Source organism: Denticeps clupeoides, chromosome 5 (genome assembly GCF_900700375.1).
Source record: "Denticeps clupeoides chromosome 5, fDenClu1.1, whole genome shotgun sequence".
Taxonomy (NCBI): domain Eukaryota; kingdom Metazoa; phylum Chordata; class Actinopteri; order Clupeiformes; family Denticipitidae; genus Denticeps; species Denticeps clupeoides.
The window spans coordinates 12,922,552-12,940,878 of record NC_041711.1 but is presented as its reverse complement, the minus strand read 5'-3'; the positions used below and the strand labels follow the sequence as shown (position 1 = coordinate 12,940,878).

Genomic DNA, 18,327 nt, shown 5'->3' with positions numbered 1-18,327 from the left:
AAACTGCAGGACTTAGGACTTGACTTGAGACTTATCAGTCTTGACTTTGGACTTGACTCGACACTTGCCTGTCTTGACTTGGGACTTGAGGGCAAAGACTTGAGACTTACTTGTGACTTGAAAAGCAATGACTTTGTCCCACGTCTGCTAATTGGTGGAGACTGGGTATTGGTTGTGGGTAGGTTTGTATGCCTTATAAATAGGGCCCACCTTGCATCGTCAGGGGGGGGCGGAGAGAACTTGTGACGTCACCAGCGGTGCGAACGGCGGCGACGCGACCAGACGGTGACCAGCGGCGCTACAGCCAGTAACCGGCAACACGAGCTAAGTACCCCGCAAAGGGACGTCGGACCTGAATCCTTCCATCTAGCAGCCCGACGGTGTTTGTGTTGCAGCGGGATCGGCGTATAGCGGCGGCGGCCGACGAAAGAAGGAAGCGTGGACAGAGTGGAACGGCGCCTACTCGTGTTACGTTTCCATTCATACTGCCTGGCCGGGAACTGGGCGGAGCTTGTGGCCGAGCATTCCGGAGGGCGACGTGGGCGTGTTCGCGGGATCCTGGACTGCGTGATCCGGCGCAGCTGCGGAGTGGAGCGCTTGTGGACGGACGTGCGAACAATTCCAGTTTGACAATTCGTGTGACCATTTGTTTCGTGGGTTTGGGTAGACTAGTTTTCACACTGGTCGTGGGGAGCCGACCAGTATTGACTGTTTTTAAGATCTTCATATTAGATATATATTTTTATATAGGTATATGTTATTAGATAATTAGTAATGTTGTGTGTGTATGGGGGTTAAGATAACCAGCCTGGTTTGTCACCATACTGATTTTATTACCCACCCGACCCTCTTAAAATGTGCATTTGTGGTGCTTCACTTCACTAACCGTTCCTGGCAGTGTTATTCTCATACGCCCCCAACATGCATTTTGTCTCTGGTTTTATTTAAACAACAAATAAAGTGTACTGTTTGAATTATACTTTGCGTGTTGCCTGTGTCTGGGGTGGACAAAGTGGGAGCATTAAGTAACCTTACGGTCACGACACGTACATTTTCCCTTCCTTGCTAGGTTATTCTCAGTTCAGTAATAGAGACATTCTTAATATATGGAGAACTCCTACTTTCAGAACATGTCCTAGCCATCATGCTCCAAGGCCATCCACTTCCCTGTTTCTGATTTGCTTTGGTTGAGTGACAGCTGTGCTCTGAGCTGCACCTCTCGGATCTAGTGTCAGGTCACTGGGAGAACCTGCTATTTAGTTAGTTAGCTAGCAACCATGTTGGAAATATGGTGTGGTGCCTGAATGCTATCAGCCCTATGCATTTAAATTTCAAATAGAGAAACAAAAATAATATCCCTGGGCAGAGTAAAAAAATAGTGCTATTTTAAGTACATTTTCAGAATGGTATTGCCTATATAAATAAGTTTTTCTTCTTCCAAAACGACGCATATATATAAAAGGTCATTTGAACAGCGATCCCATAATGCAATGTGCACTTTGCTGACAAATTGAGAGCACAACGCTATGTTGATCTTTGCATGCACTCATATTCCTCTCGTGCTTGAAACTGAAAGCTTTAATTGGTTTGTAAAACACGCTATAGGAATTTCTGATTGCAATTAATCCCCACCCATAATTTAAATACTGAAACAGTTTCTGAATCCCGAACACTGACTGGCAAGCCTTTCTACAACTGCAGAGCTGGGCTGTGATTGTCTATACTTTGGGTAAAAGCAGTGACCCCGCACCCTCTGAACGCAGGGGGCATGGTGGATCATAAATAACTAAAAGTTCACTCAGGTACTGTGGGGCAAGACTATTTAGTACTTTAAAGGTCTAAAGGAATTTGTACTCAGTCCTAAATCTGATGAGTAGCCATTGCAGTGATTGTAAGATCAGGGTAATGTGGTCAAAATTTCTGGTTCTAGTTAGAACTCACTGTGGCATTCTGAACTAGTTGGAGTTTAGAACATCCTACTAGATGCACCTACTAGAAAATCCAGACAGAAATGCGTGTCAGTAGTCTAACCTTGAAGTAATAAAGGCGAGGACCAACTTTTTTGTATCATGCATTGAGATCATATTACTTATCTTTAATATTTAATATAGCTGAAAGAATGTTATCTTACTGATATTATCTACATGTGAATTCAAGGAGAGGCCTGTGCCAATAAGGACACCTAGATCAACTTCTTCACTTGGTGAAATGGAAAGGCTATGTAAAGTTATAAGTAGAAGAGTGTCTATCTTATCAGGGTTTAAAAGAAGAAAGTAGGTGAGCATCCACTGCCTCTGTCCTTCAGACACTTCTCTATTCTGCTCAGCTGCGGCCTCTTGTATGACATTGCTGATAAAAAAATGTGTGTAAAGTTACTACACTGCTTTTAAAAATAATATGATATAAAAGTATGTCATGTTTCCGTCTAAGGGGAAAGGAACGTGGACAATGTGAAAGTGGTGGATGGGGACAAAGAGGAAAACACAGGCCAAACCGATGTGCAGAAAAGTGTGTTGGTGCGGGACGTGATATAAACAACAAAACCAAGTAGTGCTATGTACACCACCATAAACCCCTCAGCCAAACACACACAACTATATACAAACTAACAGAGAGGGAATCCACATACATGCTGTAAGATGGGACATCTTGGAGACATGACATTCCTGTGCCTTTGTTGTGCATAGAGATTCAACACCTCCATTTTTGCATCCCTTTGTCAAACTGCAGTCCAACATCCCCCGAGCCAAACGCGTGAGCTTCCAGCCGTCGGAACCGCCTACCCTCTTTGTCTTCCCCAGATGGGAGGCCCCCGAGTCAAATGTGTGAGGTGTCGGCTGTCGGGACCACCCACCCTCTTTGTCTTCCACAGATGGGAGGCACCGGGGACGTGACGTCAGAAACAAATGGTTCTGATTGGTCTGTGACAACTTCCTGTAGGCCAGGGGTATAAAGGTCTGTTCACATGTGGAAAAGGGACTTTTCTTTCCCAGCTGTCTTTCCATCGAAACCGGATCTTCTGGTTTTCGAGCCTGCCCTACCCTCTCATTTTTTCTAATGGCTTCTCTCTCCCTCTCTCTCTTTACTCTTTCTTCTCATTTTTGTTTTCTCTTTAACATTGGTACCTTTTTTACATACAATATTCACATGTAACTGCAATAATAATTTACCTGCGTTAATAACTTAGAAATGTTCATTTTTTAACCTCAATTGTGCCATGCCTCTTTCTGCCAGGTAACATCAAGTTGGAGTGGTTTGAATACAGTGCTTTTGTGTGTAGAGCGAGATCATATGTGAAATCATATGTGAAAATTATTTTTTGCTCTGTTCTCTACTCACCTTTTACAAATGGTGACCCTGACGTGATAGCTTTGTTCGGATGTGGATCTTTTTTACATGAATTTTACCGCATAGCGAAGAATAGAATCTCTGTGCTTTGATTTAAATGAAAAGGATCTACACATTTTAAAAAAGCCCGGGACCGTAGAAACCGAGGCATTTCTAAATCCAGATCCACTCCGACAAGGTATAAAATGAACATGGACTAATAACTGTATCACTTACAATGTGGCATGTAGATATGGCTGGCACAATAGATTAACTCACAAACCAAACTGTAACCAGTAATAACCAAGATTTGTGACATTTTAGATTACCGGTTTCTACATTGAACATCATAAACCATGTCCCACGGTGAACATTTTGGTAATAACTGATCAGGGATTGGAAATTGCACTGTTAAAATTCATAGTTTGCAGTTTAAATTCATGTTCAGTATGATCAACATGTTTAGGATCAGAATTTATATTTATGTGAAACTGTTTTTCTCTCTAAACACCTCAACAGTGCCATAATCTCAAATAGTAACTTTTAATGATAAAGGTGTAATTCTCTAATCACATGGCAACACACGAGACTTTTTATTTGTATTTATTTTTCCGACCACTGTTGTTGATTGGGCTCAGTCAGTCGATGCAAATTCGCAGAGTTATGAATTCCCTGATATCATTTTAAGCTTCTCAGTATATTTACATATCTTTGCATTACAATATCTGATCATTGTTGTCATTTATTTTTCTGGTTTGGTTTTAATGTACAATGGACACTGTTTTTCTACATGTACAATCTGTATAACCCTTTTACTTCATCAGACTCCAAACAAAGAACCCCACCAAGTCTTCAGACTCCCAACCAAGTGTGCAAAGCCTTTGATGAAGTTGAATATTCTATGTATGCTGCTGAGTTTGATCTCTGTCAAGGGAGCAGGTTTCAAGTGTGATCTCAGATGCCTGAAGATCGTAAAGGACACAAAACCACCACTATAGGCTACATTTGAATTCCCAACTGACCAGGAAGGACGAACAAGCAGATACACAATCATGAACCAATTGTGATCCCCATGGACCCTGAATACTCGAGTGCCCCAGGGGATCAATCGGCCATCTGTAAAATGGGATGTCGCGGAGCCATGACATTTCTGTTCCTTTTTTGTGCTTTGTTGGAAAAATGTATATATGTTATCATGTAATTACTTCTTTTATTCATATCCTTTAAGCACGAATATGTATTAATCCTTGGAATATTACTGACAACTCTTAATCATTAACAAATCTCAAAGCAAAGGTTTTAAGTTTGCAGGACTGCATGACCGCGACCTGAGGACCAACAACAAGCAGACTATGATGAACCAGAGTCCAATCACCTGAAGAATCTACAGACGAAGATGAACATGTCACCATGTCACCATGACTCGACCAAAGATCAATTCATAAGACCACGTGTAATACACAATTATTAACTAATATGGTGTGATTTTATGTGAACCCTAATGAACCTACCAAATAAAAGAAGGAGATGCGATGAAGGACGCCAGAGCTTTTGGAGGCCTGTTGTAAGGCGTGACTTCCATTCGCTCTCCTTGCAAGTAAAACAGACTCAAATGCTTTGTGTCTTTCTTCTCTTTGTTTAGTAAATGTTATACTGACAGCTAAAACTAACATTTAATTGGTCCTTCGAGCCGGATCCCAAGATACCGAAAGATCACCAGCAGACGGAGCGGAAAATCACCAGGAAAACCGTGGCCACGGTCAGAAAGACCCTTTTTGGGACTGGGAAAAACCGACTGTCAGCTGGGATCCGTAGGTTGAACGGGATCCTGTAATTCAGAGAAGACACGGGGTAAGTTGACTCTTATTTAAAATGGTATGAATGATTTGGTAACAAGAGGTTACATAATAAGAAGTTACAAGAGGTAACTGGGGTAACAAGAGGTTACTTAAGCAAAACCCTGGGTATTCTAGACTCTGGCAGGTAAAAGGGCAGTTTTTAAGTTCTGTGGGGAGGTGCAGACTCCTCTGCCGGGTGGCAGTTAAATTCTGTGGGGAAGCGGACTCCTCTGCTTGTAAAAAGAACGTTCAATAATACTCATACAGGTGTATGAGCGTGCGCGCAAGTGTGAATGTGTGAATGAGAGGGAGTGAAAGTCACTTGATTGACACTCCATATAAAAATTCACAGAGGGTAAACAGTGACCTCGTGGAGGCAAACGCAAGGTTTTTCCCACCCCAAAGCATTTGGGGTCGAAGTGGAAAACACCACGAGAGGAATTTTTATACACTGTCCTGTGATCAGTTACCAGTGTTTTAGGTTACCCTAGGTACGACACACTGGTCAAAATTTTACTTAAAAATGGGTAAGGGGTCCAGTAAACCTGAACCAAAAGAGAAACTAAAATGTAAGGACTGGAAGTATGTAGAGCAAGTAAATAAGGCTTACGTCGAACCGTTAAATAAATGGATAACGAAATATAAATTCGACGGGCAACTGAGGGTAAAAAGTTTAATAGAGTTACTGGGAGCCATTAAACTGGAATGTAAGAATAAGGAAAAGCAAATGAAGAAAGAAGGGGTTGAAGCTTTAGTGCATTGGATTAAAATAGCTGGGAAAAGAGAAGAGGGAGAGAGAAAAGGCAGGCAGGCTGGAGCAAAGAGCAAGGAGGAGGGGGGATTCACTGTTGAAAAAACTGATAACACCATTCTGTTTCATCGCACGGAGGGCGATGAGTCAGTAATCAGAGGGAGCCGTAAGGGAGGGGTGAGCGAAGCTTATAAAGAAGGAGCAGAAGCGGAAGGGGCGATGAATTTGCCGCACCTTCCCTCTGCTCCTGCAATCTCACATATATATCCTAATTTAGACAAATTGGAAAATCCCCCTGCTTATGACCCTAACGGTAGCACTCCCACACCAAATACTAGATCTCGGGGGAAAGTACAAAATTGGTCTAAAAAATGGGGTGAAGTGTTTGACAATTCCTCCGAACTGCAAAAATTGGCAGTAACTGAAGCAAATCAACATCCCCTTATAGAGGTGGCCAACCCTAATGTGGACTCAGGTGAACAGTCTACAACCCTCTTGGTATATCGGACCTGGACGCAGGACGATATAAAAAGAGTGGTGGAGGGCGTCACTTCCTATAAGGAGGATATGCAAAAATTCAAAGAAGATATGGAAGGAATAAGACATTCTTATCACTTAAATGGGAGAGAGGTACAGCAGATATATATGCAAGCAATGGGACACAATTGGCACCATGTAAAAGGTAACTGGTCTCCTTTAAGGGTTACAGGAGACCTTCTAAAACACGATGACACAGAATTGAGAAATAAAACAAATGACTTATTGGGAAGAATACGGGAAAGGTACAGAAAGAGAGCAAATTACACTGAAATTGGGAGAGTTAAACAAGAGGAGAATGAGAAGTTTGAGGATTATAAACTAAGAATGGAAGCTGTTTTTAAACTGCATAGCGGTCTTAGAGATGACGGGGCTGATGGGGGTGTGTACCATCAGCAATTAAAAAATGCTTTGCATAATGGATCAAAAGACTGTGTGCGCAGTTGGGTAGATAAACATATGATAGGAATGCCCACTAGGAGCTTGGATGAGTACATTGATCACGCCGTTCACATCGACAAATTAATAAGAACTAAAAAAGTAAAAGATAAACTTACAAAGAAACCGGACACCTTTTGGGGAAGTATCGGGACTGACGCGGAAACATTTTACCAGGACAGCCGAGGTAGAGGGAGACAGAGAGGACACTTCCAAAAGGGCAGAGTAGGAAGGAGAGGAGGTATCCAGGGACGAGGGTGGACACCACGTAGCCAATGGGGAGCAGGCTGCTGGTCTTGCGGGAAGCCTGGGCATATTGCCAAAGACTGTCGTTCAGGGCCAAAAGATAACACAGCATGACTGGAACAGAAACTGCATGGTCCAAAGTCCACAGAGGATGAAACTCATGTGGATTTAAATTTGGAAGAAATTTTTTTTTTAAATCAAGAAAGACTAGAAATAGTCTTAATGGTAAATGGGAAAGAAATCACATTCCTCTGTGACTCTGGAGCATGCAGAACTACATGTAAGGAACACATACCCTATAGTGAACTAAGTGATGAGGTAGTAATTGTACGATCAGCTAATGGGGGTAAAACTGTAGTCACTGTTTCTAAACCAGTTTGGGTAAGAGATCCTAAAGGTATATCATGCAAAATGTCCATCCTTTTTAGGTCAGAATGTCCTGTTAATTTGTTGGGAAGAGATGGCTTACTCAATCTAGGTTTGGCGCTCGTCTCCACTCCTGAGGGGAGACTGGTCATCAAACGCAGAGCCGAGCTACAACGAGGTGACCTTTTCCCCCTAGAAGGAAGACGCGTTCCAAATTTTTACTACACACTCGACATATCTGACCAAGAACCTCATAAGGTGGGAACTGAATTGCTAAAGGTAGGAGGACAAGTGGGACACTGTCAACCAATCATGACAGATGTGGAACCCATGCCCTCTGATGAACTACACGCCACCATGTGGTACAAAAACACTCCTGGGCCTGATCCAACATATGAAAAGAAACTGTCACAACTCACCCCAACAACCATAACAATTTCTTGCGTTTACTTGGACGGGCAAGGTAACGTGGTGGCAGAGGTCACCTTACCTACCCCACTCAGAGCCATGCTCCGGGGATGGTACCCACCTCACATCTCATTGTATAAAAACAAGGAGAGGGGTTGGAAGTCGTTGGGTAACATAGTTCAAGAAGGTGACAGTGCAACGGATTGGACAGACATGGGGGACCAATTGGAACATAGCGCTCACACAGGCTTGACCAGGAAATGGCTGTATTGGACAATACAGACCAAGGCTGGAGTACATATGGACTCCAGACACCAGTGACATCTTCTACTAACTGAAGAAGATGAATCACAACTAGCTCAAGTACCTCAATCATTGTGGTCACAAGGACCGTCTGATGTTGGACTGATAAAAGGAATATTGCCAGTACAAATCAGACCCAAAACAGAATATCGACCCTGCATACGACAATATCCACTTAAACCTGATGCACTAGAAGGCATAACCCCAGTAATACATGATTTACAATGAGCAGGGGTTATTATAGAATGTGACGATTCCCCCTGCAACACACCAATATTCCCAGTGAAAAAGCAAGCTCCTTCAACGGGATGGAGGATGGTACAGGATCTGCAGGCAGTAAATGCTGCAGTAACACAACGGGCTCCATGTGTTCCTGACCCACACACATTGCTGAATTCTTTAAGATCAGATGCACAAATATTTACTGTGGTTGACATTAGTAATGCCTTTTTCTCCATTCCCATTGACAAAGACAGCCAATTTTGGTTTGCTTTCACATTCAGGGGGAAACGATACACCTATACTAGACTTCCCCAGGGCTACTGCGAAAGCCCTACTATATATTCACAAGCCATGCATGCTAGCATGTCCAAATTTCAACCACCTGGGGGAAGTCAAATACTACTCTACGTTGACGATATATTAGTGGCATCTCCGAGTCTAGAAGTATGCAAAGAAGACACTGTGGCCCTTTTTAAACACCTAGCTCAGGAGGGGCACAAAGTCAGTAAAAACAAACTACAATTAAGGAAACCACAGGTCAAATATCTAGGCCACCACCTTAGTGCAGGTGGCAGAACTATTCTAGAAGAACGGAAAACAGCAGTCCTACAGGCGCCAAAACCAATTACTAAGAAACAAATGATGTCATTCTTAGGCTTGACCAATTATTGTAGAAGTTGGGTTCCAAACTACGCGGAAATTCCCCACTCACAGCTTTAATTTACTCTGAAGACCTAAAAATGACATCACCACTGAACTGGACGTCAGATGCAGAGAAAGCTTTTTGTGATATTAAACAAGCACTGACCTCCAGTTTAGCTTTAGCCTTGCCAAATTATAGTAAACCATTTATACAGATGGTGGACTGCAAAGACAAATACATGACTTCTGTTTTAAGTCAACAACATGGAGATAAATTGAGACCAATAGCTTATTTTTCTTCCAAATTAGATAATGTAGCTTGCGCATTACCACATTGTGTGAGAGCGGTGATAGCGGCGTCAATGGCAGTAGAAGTGAGTGCCAGAATAGTTCTATTCCACCCATTGACCCTTAAGGTCCCACACGCAGTAGCGGCTTTACTACTGCAAACTAACATGATCTTTTTATCACCTGCAAGGCACCTCTCCTGCATGGCCACGCTGCTGTCACAGCCACACCTCACCATCGAACGATGCACCACATTGAACCCAGCCACATTGCTACCCTTACCTGATGATGGAGAGCAACACGACTGCCAAGCACTAGCAGAACACACAGCTAAATCTAGGTTAGATTTAAGCGACCAACCTTTGTCTCAGGGAGAGGTAGTGTTCGTTGATGGCTCTTCAAGGAAAAATGATTTGGGTAAAACACTAACGGGTTTTGCTGTAGTAACAATAGACACCGTACTTAAAGCTGGACACTTGCCATCAACTTTTTCAGCACAAGCTGCCAAGATTGTCGCTCTGACTGAGGCATGTAAATTAATGAAAGGGAAAGATGTCACCATTTATACTGACAGTCAATATGCATTTGCTACAGTTCACACATTTGCTCAGTATTGGCATAACCGAGGAATGGTCACATCTACTGGCAAACCAGTGACTCACGCTCAATTACTAAAAGAATTGTTAAAAGCTGTCCATCTACCTGTTACATAAGACACAATTTCACTCGGTAATGCCTTTGCTGACCGCATAGCAAAACAAGCCGCTGAACAAAGTATACAAGTTTTGTTTACAGACCAAGACCAATTGATAACTTCTGACCTTCTCATTGACATGCAACAACAAAGCACACGAACATGAGATAGACACATGGATAAAGCATGGGGCTACAAAACAAAACAAAATTTATGTGTGACCCCTGGGGAAACCAATCCTACCAAAGAATATGTATAAATGGGCTGCAATATTGAGCCATGGGCAATCACATGTCTCAACAGGAGGGATGGTAGGACTGGTACAAAAAAATTTCACCACATATGGGTTTAACCTATATTCAAAAAACTTTTGTAGAGCATGTTTGATATGTGCAAAACATAACGCGCAAGGTAATTTAAGACCAAAACGTGGGCAGTTTCCGAAACCACAATACCCATTCCAAACAATACACATGGATTTTATCCAACTCAGTAAAAGTGAAGGAAAGGAATACTGTTTAGTCATTATAGATGCATTCTCTAAATGGATAGAACTATTTCCAACCAAACATCCAGATGCATTGACAGTAGCAAAAACCTTATGTAAAAATATTATTCCACGCTATGGAATACCTGAAAAAATATACAGCGATAACGGGACTCATTTTGTAAATCAGATGGTAACTAATATAGGAAAAATGTTTCACATTAATTTGAAAAATCACTGCAGTTATCATCCACAGAGTGCAGGATTAGTGGAACGAATGAATGGAACTATAAAAAATAGTGTATGGAAGAAACACATCGACCATGGACACAATGTTTAGAGTTAGTAAAACTATACATCAATATTACTAGCACAACTGGTTTAACCCCTTATGAAACCCTGTTTGGAAGACCATATAGATTACCTTACTTTCAAAACCAATGGGAAACAGAGGAAGACATGACACTAGCGGACTACATGAGAAAAATGTTAGAAACACAGAAACAAAGTACTCCTGATGACAAACTCCCTATTTCTCAGCAGGAACCCCTACAGGTGGAGCCCGGAGACTGGGTGCTAGTAAAGAGCATAAAACGGAAGCATTGGCACTCACCGAAGTGGGAAGGGCCCTACCAAGTGATCCTGACGACACCGACGGCTGTTAAAATAACAGAGAGGGGTACTTGGATACATCAGTCACATTGTAAAAAGGTCATTTCTGCAAACCCTGCCGACGGGAAAGGTGAGCAAAAGTCTGATAATAGGGTGGACTCAGACGTATAGAATCTGGGTAGACCCGAAAGTCAGTGAAGAACACTTTACAGACACCAATCCTAGAAGAGGCAGTAAGGGGAAAAGGTTGGCAGAAATGAATTATAAGGGCTTGATAATACTTTGTGTAATGTTCATAGCAACAGTATGGATGGTAATGTGGAAAAAAGGTATAGAGAAACAACAGGGGGCTATACCCAGGAGGGCGAGAGCTGCACCAAAAGGAACGTCCAGACACATATTTGACTCCGACCGATGCAATGATACTGGCAACGGGATAGAAGCATTACACCTTCGTACTATACCAACAGTGTGTGTAAGAGCTAATACTGCCTCGGTGGCCACAATACCAATTACTGTCCTTAACCATAAGGGACACAAAGCGAGCAATTATCTACCATATCCATGGTATATAACTAATAAATTAAAGTGGGACTCTTTGGTAGCGGACCCAGTGGGTTTTGATTGGAAAACGAGGACTACTAACCCTGCTGCGATACACCATACACAAATAATCTCTTTTGTGATGTCCAATCCCTCCACTCAAGGTCTTGCATTTGAAATATACATCAATCTTACCAAATTGGACTTGTGGCCACCAAACACCCCTGAAATGTACCATACCGATCAACAAGAGAGAGGAGAAAAATGTTGGGTATTTCTTTTATGGCCTTATACTACTAATCCACCTTATTTTCCATTTCGAATATGTCAACTACTAGAACCTAAATCAAATAAAACTGAAACAATCCAAAATTTAAGTGACAAAGGTATACTAGTTAGAGTATTGGATGAAAGTCAACCTTCTGATGAGTGGTTTAGAGTAACAACAGGAATAACTGGTAAATACAATAACTGGCTTCTCCTAGCAGAACAAGCAGCTCAACAAGACTGTGTAGTTTGCTTGGGACCACGACCATTATTACAAGTAATACCCGCAGTTATAACGGATGAATGTGTTGTAGAAGTAATGAACAAAACATATCCAGACAATCGTTGCAAAAAGTGGGATTTAACATATCCTCTAACAGGACCAGAAAGTTGGAAACCTGTTTTCTCCAGTAAAGTAGCACTAGGAAATTTTACATGTATTAATATAACGGGAAAAAAGGAACTACTCGGGGAAGGGACACCAAGAGATTGGTGTCTTACAATAATACCTGTTGGGCCTATCTTTACCCCACAATCTCGAAGCGACATATGGTGGTGGTGTGGGGAAAATAAGTTATACGATCGATTGCCCTCAGACACCAAAGGACTGTGTGCATTAGTAACCCTTTTACTACCTGTCTCAATATTTCCAACCACTATAAGTGACCTTTTAACGAAATTGGATAGCTTGGTACCTGCAGATTGGCACAGAACAAAGCGATCACTTGCACCCTGGGAGAAGTTAACTGACCCAACGTACATAGACGCAATTGGGGTTCCCAGGGGGTTCCTGATGAATATAAGTTGGCAAATCAAGTAGCAGCAGGATTTGAATCAGCCTTGTGTTGGTGGTGTACGATTAACAAGAATGTGGACAGAATCAATTACATCCATTACAATGTACAGAAATTAGGTAATTGGACACAAGACGGTTTTGAGGCCGTGCATGAGCAATTATCTACTACCTCCCTCATGACTTTTCAGAACAGGATTGCACTTGATATGCTCCTAGCGGAGAAAAATGGGGTTTGTGGAATGTTTGGAGAGCAATGTTGTTCTTTCATACCAAACAACACAGCTGCAGGAGGCAGTCTGACAATGGCCACCCTCAACCGGAAGATGAAGGAGCATTCGGGAGTGGAAACGACCATGTGGGATTCCTGGATGAAAGTATTTGGGAAATACAGAGCTCTAGTTCAATCTGTTTTAGTTTCAATGGCTGTATTTGCAGCAATTCTGACATTGTGTGGATGTTGTTGTATTCCCTGTCTACGCAGTCTTGTGAACCGTCTCATCACTACCGCCTTATCACCAAGGGATGTTGAGCCTACACAGGCGTACCCACTTTTGGAAAATGAAGAATTTTACGGGAGCTATGATTTTAGTGACTTCAAGCTAACTCAACTTTTTCAAGAGAGTCCTCTACAAGAAAAAGACGACTGACCTTTTGTGTGTAAATGTATTTCTCATTGTATGAACTAATAGTTGAAAATCCTAAAGGAAGAGATTATTAGGGAAGCTAACAAAAGAGTAAATAACATGATAAACAGGAGGGAAATGTTGGAAAAATGTATATATGTTATCATGTAATTACTTCTTTTATTCATATACTTTAAGCACGAATATGTATTAATCCTTGGAATATTACTGACAACTCTTAATCATTAACAAATCTCAAAGCAAAGGTTTTAAGTTTGCAGGACTGCATGACTGCGACCTGAGGACCAACAACAAGCAGACTATGATGAACCAGAGTCCAATCACCTGAAGAATCTACAGACGAAGATGAACATGTCACCATGTCACCATGACTCGACCAAAGATCAATTCATAAGACTACGTGTAATACACAATTATTAACTAATATGGTGTGATTTTATGTGAACCCTAATGAACCTACCAAATAAAAGAAGGAGATGCGATGAAGGACGCCAGAGCTTTTGGAGGCCTGTTGTAAGGCGTGACTTCCATTCGCTCTCCTTGCAAGTAAAACGGACTCAAATGCTTTGTGTCTTTCTTCTCTTTGTTTAGTAAATGTTATACTGACAGATAAAACTAACAGAGATTCAACACCTCTGTTTTTGCAACAGTTGCCGGCCCTCCTCTGAGCCAAACGTGTGAGGTATCGGCCGTCGGAACCGCCTACTTCTTTGTCTTTCCCAGACGGGAGGCACCGGGGGTGTGACGTCAGAAACAACAGGTTCTGATTGGTCTGTGACAGCTTCCTGTTGGCCAGGGGTAAAGATCTGTTCACATGTGGGGAAGGGGCCTCACTTTCTTTCCTAGCTGCCTTTCTATCGAAACCGGATTTTCCGGTATTTGAGTCTGCTCTATCCTCTAATTTTTTCTCATGGCTTTTCTCTCTCTCTCTTTACTCTTTCTTTTCATCTTTGTTTTCTCTGTAACATTGGTACCTTTTTACATATAATATTCACATGTAACTGCAATAATAATTTATCTGTATTAATAAATTATAAACTTAATTTTTTAACCTCTATTGTGCCATGCCTCTTTCTGCCAGGTAACATCAAGTTGGAGTGGTTTGAATACAGTGCTTTTGTGTGTAGAGAGTTATTTGCTCTGTTCTCTACCCACTTTTTACACAGTGTGAACATGCCTGCAGTACAACACACTCAACACTCTTGAGTACTATTTACTAAATTTGTTAAGATGGACCGCTGCATCCTCCAAAAAGTTCACACTGCTAATCAAATTAAGGTAAAATCAACAATTTTTACAAAGTCAGTTAAATTTACAAGCATGCTTGAGACTTTTTCAACATGGGCAATCACTGTGTTAGTCCATCAAATGAATTTGAACTAACAGCATTATTATGTTATAGTATTGCTGGTAAGTTTCGTAATTTTAACACTCAACCTGTTGCATCTTAACAACATTTGACCAAGTGAAAGCCATGAAAGTGTATGTAGAATCTTAAGAGACCATGTTGTGTAGCCAATGATTTACAATAGCTCATATCATAACTCTGTGCGTATGTAACCAATATCAGTGTTATTAAGCTATGTGAAAATGATTTAATGGATGTTTATGCTGTTGTGGACGTTGGGATGATTGTTGATGGCCAATGGAAATTAGAAAATGCAAAAAGGGGAAACGACCCGTTTTTTGTTTTTATTATACGGTCGGAAAGTGAAAAAATGGTCTGTTATCTGATTTTCTTCAGTGTGATTATAAACTAAAGTCGGGAAATAAAACATCTGTATGGAAATCGGACTATGGATTTTGATTTTATCTCTCTCTCTCACTCACGCACACACAGGCTCCGCAAGTAACAGAGACGGTAGATGCAAAGCATGAGTCTCAGCCTGTGTTTGCGGTTGCTGTTGTGCGTTAGTGGTTAGACTGCACGCCCCCATTATCTGCACTAGTTTATTTATGGCGCTAGCCTGTTAGCCGCTTAGCCTAGCCCGGGCGAGTGTGTGGATGTGTGAGTTACAGTGAAGTTCCTAGGTGTGTGTGTGTATGTGTACACCCGAGTTACGATGCATCTAAGAATTGTTTTTTTTTACCCTATCCCTAGTGAAATGTGACACATTTATATTTAATTCCCTCCAACTCATTAAATAACTTGCTACTAACAGTTTAAATCACTTATTTTGTATTACCTTTACTTGAGCGTATAAAGCTGGATGATGATTTCGCAGGTGCTGAGTGAGTCATGTTCGAGGTATTACCTCCTTTTGCCGAAACTTTCTTGTGGCACGTTTTGCATGTGGGTGACCCATCGTCTTGAATGTGATTCTCTGTATTCTTGGGGTATCCAAAAAAACTCCCATATGGCAGATTTCAATCGCTTTTTTGGTGGAATGTCTCTGCCATTGTTTAACGCAGTCAAGTGAGCCGTCATGCGCTGATTGTACTGTCTGTGTTTCTAGCGGAAGTGCACCCCTGGTGGTAAAACGTTTTTGTTCCGGGCGAGTGCCACCAAGCTGTTGATAGCATTGTCATAATCTATGTTTTTAAGAGCGCAGACAGAAACACGGTGTTGAGGAGCTTTTGCGATTAATTAACCATGCCGTTTTAAATCGCGGTTAATCGTGAAACCGCTTAATCGCGACATCCCTAGTTCTGAGTAGTATTGTAGTATTGTACTGAGTAGTACTCCTTGTCTGATCAGTTGTCCAATTCAGGCCAAGCTGACAGGCAATTTTTTTGTAAATGGATTCAGTGACTTCTTCCTGGGTATGTTCAACCACCTCAGCCACTTCAGTGTCATGGGACACAGTCACACTTCCATAAAACAGAAAGTCTGAAATGAAAATAATAACTTAGAAACACAATTTAATGCATTTGACAGATAACAGACACAGTGTCTTAAAATCACCATGACAATCAGCAGTCGCACAAGCTGCTCCAGTCTCCTCCGGCAGGCTCTTCAGGTGAAGCAAGGCTATTTTCGCCACTTCCTGGTGCGCACACCTGTTTGCCTTTGAATGACTGTCCATTCACCAGTACTTGGCCTCTGTAACCTACAGCATAAAAAAGACAATATAAACCAAGAATTTGGGAAATATAAAGGGAAATGAATCAAATTAAATATTACCATCGCTTTCAGGAATTTCTGAGAACTCAGGAGGTTTCCACTTTTTGCTGCACGTCATTTCAATGAGATGATTCTTATATTTTCGATCTTCTGGTGACAGCACTAGATAAAAAAATGCATTGCATCTTTTAATCATGTTTCTCAAATTTGGTTTCCATGCAGATGTTTTCACTGTAAACCATCTCTCTCCTTACTCTCAGCCTTCTCCAGCTGATCGACCCTTTCATTCAGGTCAGTGATCTGCTGCTCATGATGGTCCACTCGCATCTGTAGCAGCTCCATCTGTGGGCCAAGTTTCTCTTGAAGGTCTGTGTTTTGCTGTAGAAAGGTCCTGATGCCCTGCAGTTCCTCCTGCAATTCATAATCACTGTTCACCACCATACAATACATTGCATAGAACAAATGATGAAAATGGTTGTATTGGTGCCATGATCTTACTTCAACTCCTTCTTGATCACTATGCTGTCCTCACTACAGTGTAGGAACTGAAGCTACACAGCTAGTTAAACTCTTTCTGCAAATAATGGCTTGAGTCGTCGTAAGTTTTCTTTACAGCGTTTACTGTGACACTCTTCATTCATTTACAGAGACAGAGTGAAAACTATAACACAAGAAAACATAAATTAACCATCCTGTATGTGTTTAACCATCATAAATAAATTGTCTTTGTAACATACATTAACGTTTCTTTTCTTTAACAAATAATGCCTTTAACATTTACCTAACACTTTAACTTATGAAATTATGTACTCACGACATTGCATTACAGTATGGATTACATGCGATGGACACAGATTACACACAAATGAATTCTAGTGTAGTCTTGACGAATTATAAGGAAACAGGATATGAACCATAACAACTTCCTGTACCAAAATAAAAGCACTCCCTAAAAGTCTCTTACTCTGAACCTTTGCCCACCTCTAATAAAAATATTGATTTTTAACAACGTATGTTTTGTTGTAAACAGTTATTAGAAAACCGGTAAATGAGGGTCTGAAATTTGTTGCGGGATGGACAGCTCGTGATTACATCTGCTAATGGTAGGACATCTATGAAGGCCAAGGGAATCACACTCAATGCTGAGAATTTAAAAGTTGTGAATCTATGCTCTCTGGTTGATTTGGTTAACTGTTAAGAGACAGGGCACAACATATTTTAACATGCACAGACACAGTCACTAGGAATAAAAGACACCTCACATTACAAATCAGGTTCAAAGTTGTGTGCGCCAAACAAGTCCTGCTTCCAGACTTTACAACGCTCATCTACAGTTTTTGATACAAGATGAGTTTGAGAGATGTTACAGAGAGATGTAGGGTGGTAGTAGCCTAGTGGGTAACACACTCGCCTATGAACCAGAAAACTCAGGTTCAAATCCCACTCACTTCCATTGTGTCCCTGAGCAAGGCACTATAACTATAGACCCTGTAACTACTGATTGTAAGTCGCTCTGGATAAGGGCGCCTGCTAAATGCTGTAAATGTAAGAAATGTAAACGTTACAGGTAAATCTAATGTATGTAAACCAGCCTTTTTTATCGATATGCCTGTAACATTTGTATATATGCCCTGTTTCTATTATTTACATGTATGTGATTTTTTCAATATGTCTGTAACATTTTGTATATTTACAAAAGGTTTTGTTTCTATTATACGTTTGTGTGTAATTTTCTTCAATAAAATGTTGTGTGTATTATTTCAAGTTTTGATCTCAGACTGCAACATCTGTTCTTGTGTATAGTGAGTGGACTGTCAAAAGTCTGGGAAAACATTTTTTGGGAAAACATTAATA

The 18,327-nt window shown here is 41.2% G+C and overlaps 1 long non-coding RNA gene across 1 annotated transcript; it reads right to left on the bottom strand.

Annotated features, from left to right (window-relative positions):
- Window positions 1-16,735: 16,735 nt before the first annotated feature.
- On the bottom strand, window positions 16,736-17,362 carry LOC114789638 (uncharacterized). The gene is made up of 3 exons (XR_003749701.1): window positions 17,288-17,362; window positions 16,972-17,134; window positions 16,736-16,884 (listed from the first exon to the last, which is right to left on the bottom strand). It is a non-coding gene; the product is annotated as an uncharacterized LOC114789638 (long non-coding RNA).
- Between the last annotated feature and the right edge of the window lie 965 nt (window positions 17,363-18,327).